Below are 6,000 nucleotides of genomic sequence, written 5' to 3'. Positions count from 1 at the left end.
AGAATCTAGTCTTCAGTACTCATTGCACACTGCAGTCCCTCTCTTGGTCTGTGATTGTTCAAGTTTCCTGCTTTAAATAATCTTCTTCATAATACTTGGACAGCTCCAGCTAATTCTGTTCCTACATAATTTGTCAGGAACTGACAAATAATGTGCAAATGATGGGACTTGCTGTGCCGGTTGCCTTGGAACAGATACTTCTGTTTGCTGAGAACCACTTCTCCCTTTTGCTCAGTTCTCTGACTCGGGGGTAATCAAGCCCACTCCTCGTATTTGCATGATTGGGTCCCCCTCCTTCTCTTCCCAGTCACAGCTCCATGCTACACCAAGCGGAGGCTCGCATGCACAATTGTGGACACCCCAGTCCAAGCTCCATATGTAGGCATCTGCTAACAGCTCTTTGTTGGCCACCCCTAAGTCTGCACACATCAGCTGTGCAGTCCAGTTGGAGAGAGGGATACAAAAGCGGCTGACCCAAGAGCTGAGAGCACAGAACTCCAGAGTCTCAGCTGTGGGCGTGCTATGTGATCTAGAGGGGCTCTGATGGGTGCCAAGAGGAGGACGGTGCACCCAGAGTTGGGGCAGAGCCTTCCAGAGCAGGAGCCCCCAGCAGGGCCCCGCTGCCTGGGGCTGAGGACACACTGCTGCCATTTTCATCGCTCTCTGGTCTGCGTAACAGGTACCGATGGATGGCAAAACTCTAGCCTTGCAGTTGAAAAATGCACATCCCCTTATTCCAAAGTAGTTAATTCTGTAACGATGTCTGTGCGGCTCTATCAAATATTCCTTGATCTGTGTAGCCTGAAGGACTATTTTTTTACCCTTCAGACGAGGTACACACAAGTCTTTGTTTTCCTCCCCCTTTTTCATTCCCTCTTGATCTAAGGCATGTCCTCCTAATAGAAGGCATTTCCTGTCTTCCTTTTCCCCTTTCTCAGAAAGAGGGCCCTTCCTCATCATGGAAGCAGCATGCACACACTGATGGTGTGCAAGGTGGATACAGAGTGGACTTTTCTGAAATCGTTTATGAAATTTAATATACATCATAAAAATCTACATGTCAAACCAGTTATATCGTTGCATACATTGATGAAGAATCAAGCCAGACATTAAAGAAATTTGCAAAGATGTAAAATAATATTACTCTTCTCACTAATTTCTTTTTGTTTTTGAAAAATGTATTTGTCTTTAAAAATGCAATTTAATTAGCATATACTGGGGTTTTTTTAAAGTAAATTTATAATTTTTTTAAATTCTCTGTTTTAGTTGCTAATATGGCGTCAATACATACATATCGCTCACATAAACAAGAAGTTCACTGGGGTTTTCAATATTGTCAATTGCAAAGGGCTCCTGTGACTCAGAAAGTTTGATCTTGACCAGAGAGCTGGAAAAAGAATGATACCAGAGGAAGTAGGAACAAGAGTGGAAGAATCCATTCAAGACAAAGGGAAAGCGATTTCTAGAAAACAAAGAAGAAGGAAAGGATCAGGCAGGTGCCAAGACATCTGGGGTTTGGTAGCAAGAATTCGAAGGATTTCCCATCTGAGGTCTTGTTTTTCACTGTGATATAAGGGTTGAGGTCATCTGTGGAAAGTGAGGGGAAATGGTGAGGGAGATCGGGAATTTGAGGGACCCATGGGTGCAGCTCTGGAGAACAAGAGAACCACCTGGCCGGAGCCATGCAGAAGGAAGGCTGAGCAGCATGGGGACAGAGGTGGGGAGAACATTCTCGAACCAGGGAAAAACCTATGCTCTTGACCCTGCCAAAGCAGCTGTGCAGGAGGGTTCCACCAGCTGGTTTTACCATAGTTATTAAATTTCTTATCCATTTAATATTACAACCACACAGAAATAGGAAGAACAGTATCTCAAACACCTATCTGTCCACCACTACCATTTTAACAATGCTAATGTTTTGCCATAAGCAATACAGACTGAATATTTACGCTAATTTATTGCTAGATACTATAAAATGTCTTAAAATACCTTATTAATAGTTTAGTGCACTCCTTATGTCCTGATTTATTAAATATACAGCTTTTAATTCTACTTCCAATATGGATTTTGAAATGTAAATCTAGAAGGTTGGACAATTGACAATCTTGTTGTTTTACGTTAGCTTCAAAGAGCAGACAATTTTACCTGGGAAAATGGCTAAATGGCTTTGTTTTCCTTTCCTCTTTTAAAAGATATAATATGGCCTGTTGACTCAACGCATTACAGAGTGAAAATCTGATGCCAAAAAAAATCAAAGCTCAGCTTCCTTGTCTGAGGTGAACAAATTCCAGTCACAAAAGAGAAATCTTCAGAACCCAGAGTCAAGATTGGTTCATGACCCCGGTTGTGCAATTCTGACCAACTTTAGAAGTTCAGACTCCCCAGCTATGGAAGCATTTGCTCTCCTTTTGCCACAGCTAAAGGCTCAGAGGATTATACAGTACTCTGAAGTGTTTGAGAAGCAATATCCCCATGTTGGGCTGAGGTCAAGCTGAAGTCAAAGTCAACGACTTTCACAAGTTCTGATACTAACAATCTCTTTCTGCCTCCCTAAACATCCAGAGCCACAGGCCACTGAGTGCAGCACTCTCTCTACTAAAAATGTGGTGCAGAACGAGAAGGGCAATATGAGGTTTGCATACTTTTTCTGTGAGATCTGTAATGTAATATGCTGTCGAAGGGTGCAATGTTGGTAGCACCAAGAGTTCTTTCATTTATTCCACACAACAGTTTCTCCTTTTGAAAATGGAATTATTAGCAATAATAATAAATAATAATTATGTTGCTCTTGCAAGTTTATAAAGTGATTTTCATATGTCCCTTTGGGTGATTAGAAAGACTGGTACACAGAAAACTATGACAACAAAATTATAAACTGTACTGAGCACATCTATAAACTGTTTACACCTTGTTACAATGTTCTATTTTACAACCACTCCCAGCGACAGGACTCATCATTCCTTATGTCTACATTCCTGATGCACCACACTTTTTTTTTTACAGTCTCTCCCAACTGAAATGAAAAGGCTAATTAAAAAAAAAAATAAGATAATCTAACCAGTTAACAAGAGTAGGATTGTGTTTGTTAAAAGACTTTATCAAATGACTCCAACTTAGCCAATTTCTCTACAAACTATAATTCTGTTTTCAAAAGAAAATCAAAGCATAAACTTCCTTTTCAGTTTCTCAAATAAGTAGGACAATATATGAAAAGGTACACTTGTACCCTGAAAGAATTAATGTACTTCAAAAGCAGCCAACAGCCCCATACGAGATAGGAAATGTACTTATATAATATATATAATATATGACAAATCTGGTCTAATTAACTTCTGACCTTCTATTTCACTCAAACTCTCCATTAACTCACATCTAAAACAGGGAAGTAAGACTGCTTATCTCGTAAACATACAAAAAAACATGTGAAACCACTTTGGTAAACTCCTCACTGATTCATTTATTCATCCAACCAACCAAAACATATTGACCCCCTTCTTTTTTCCAGGGTTGCATAAAAAACTAACACACATAAGATACTCTTAACTAGAGAGTACAAACTGAGGGTTGTTGGAGGGAGGCAGGCAGGGGGATGGGCTAAATGGATGATGGGTATTAAAGGGGGCACTTGTTGTGATGAGCACTGGGTGTTGTATGTAAGTGATGAATCACTAAGTTCTACTCCTGAAACCAATATTACACTGTATGTTAACTAACTAGAATTTAAATAAAAATTTGAAACAAAAAATAAAATAAAATAAAATTGTATTAATGAAAACAAAACAAAAAAAAAAAAGAAGATAAAACTGGAACACTCACAAAACTCCCAATATAGTTTTATTTCACATTCAAAAGAAAAAAAGAAAAAAAACCTAACACACAATCTTTGCCCTAAGGAGATTTTTCTTAAGTTAGAGGCAAAGACATAAACCATTAATTATCAAGCAGTGTATTTACAACTAATGCAAGCCGATTTGGAAACCCCATACACAATTCCTAGTGTTCCTTGTCAAGTACAGGTTTTAAGGCCTTTGATTTTTGTATCTCCTTACGGAGGCACCCCACATCTTTTGGGGAGAATTCGGGATTTACACGCTTGAAAATTGGAAAGGTACAATGCTATTTGATTTTTTTGAAGATTTTTATTTATTCATTTATTTATTTGAGAGAGAGAGAGAAAGAAGGAGCAGGAGCACGCGCAGGGGGAGGGAGAGGGACAAGCAGGCTCCTCGCCAAGCGCAGAGCCTGTCTCGGGGCTCAATCCCACGACCCTGACTGAGATCACGACCTGAGCCAAAATCAAGAGTTGGATGCCCAACTGACTGAGCCACCCAGGTGCCCCAAGAAATGTACAAAGCTATTTTAGAAGGTGTTGTGAAGAAAAGAGAAATGGCTTCTAAATAAAATCAGAGGAACAGGGAAGTTTTTACAGAGAAAGTGAAACTGAAATTGAATTTTGGTTTTGTTTTGTTTTGTTTTGTTAAGATTTTATTTATTTATTTGACACAGGAAGACACAGCGAGAGAGGGAACACAAGCAGGGGGAGTGGGAGAGGGAGAAGCAGGCCTCCCGCGGAGCAGGGAGCCCGATGTGGGGCTCGATCCCAGGACCCTGGGATCATGACCTGAGCCGAAGGCAGACCCTTAATGACTGAGCCACCCAGGCGCCCCTGAAATTGAATTTTGAAGAACAAAATATGAGTTATCTAGGCAGAGACTTCTAGCCTTCTGTTGTTTAAGCCACCCAGTCTGTGGTGTTTTGTCATGGGAGACCCAGCAAACTAACACAGTCCTGTATGACTAGAAAGAGAGGGTGTCAGCAGTCGTGGGAGGTGAGGATCACTGGAGTTTATATAAAAGAGTTAGCTGCCATCTTTATCATCTCTCATCCACTGAGTGTGGCCTCGATGGCAGAATAACTCCGGGTGACTCTCCCCAAGCAAGCCACCCCTCCTCCTGACCTAAGATTGAGTCCTCACTCCTGGGACTTTTCATCTAGAAGCTGTGATGTGAGAAGAGGAATTCTTGACAGCCATCCATCCCAGCAGCCAAGATCCAGGTCTTTCCTCGGCTTCTGGAGCTGCCTAGAGTATGGCCACTTGCAAGCTGGTTCTCCACCCCCCCTTCAATTCTTTGAGTCTCCACATCCTTTCAAAAAAGTCTCCTCTACTTCGGAAAAGCCAGAATCATTTTCTATGTCAGCTGCTTGCCGGTAATTTTCATCTCCGTCCTGACTGGAGAATGAGAGAGTTTGCTGGGTGATATTGAGGAGCAAGTGTACATTAGAGATGATTGATTTGTAAAATGATCAGTCGTCACTGGTGTTATTTTTCCTAGCAGTACTCAGTGGCCTGTGTGGAAATGTGAAAGTTATAAATGTCATACACTGTGATCCCCAAAGATTTACTGAGACAATGAGGAGACATATGGGTCAGTTTCTTATTTTTTAATAAAACTTGCCAAGACATTTTGGATTAATCCATAAAGCAAAGGTTTTAAACACATTACTTCTGGGGGGCGCTTGGGAGGCTCAGTTGGTTAAGCCTCTGACTCTTGATTTCGGCTCAGGCCATGATCTCAGGGTCACAAAATTGAGCCCCACTCTGGCCTCTGTACTCAGCTGGGAGTCTGCTTGTCCCTCCATCTCCTCCAGCCCCGCACTCTCTCTCTCTCTCTCTAAAATAAATAACTAAATCTTTAAAATAAAGAAAAAAATACACATTACTTCTTCCTTAAACTCTGAAGTGTGGTCTTGGAATTATCTATGCCCATTTGAAGTTTATAAAATTTTATAATTAATGTTAATACTTTGCAGCTACCTAGCTCTTTATTTCAAAGAACTATACATGTGTTAACAACTTACTATTTCTAAATTCTTACCTGTGCTAGAAAAAAAACTTTCATTCTGTAAATGGGAAATGAGATGAAGAATACATGACTTTTTCAAGGTTTGGCCTGGATAAGTTTCTTGACTTTTTTTTATCATAAGCATCAGCATCATTCT

This window comes from Zalophus californianus, chromosome 14 (assembly GCF_009762305.2).
Source record: "Zalophus californianus isolate mZalCal1 chromosome 14, mZalCal1.pri.v2, whole genome shotgun sequence".
NCBI lineage: Eukaryota > Metazoa > Chordata > Mammalia > Carnivora > Otariidae > Zalophus > Zalophus californianus.
The sequence above is the reverse complement of the archived record's forward strand: the minus strand, read 5'-3'. Positions refer to the sequence as shown.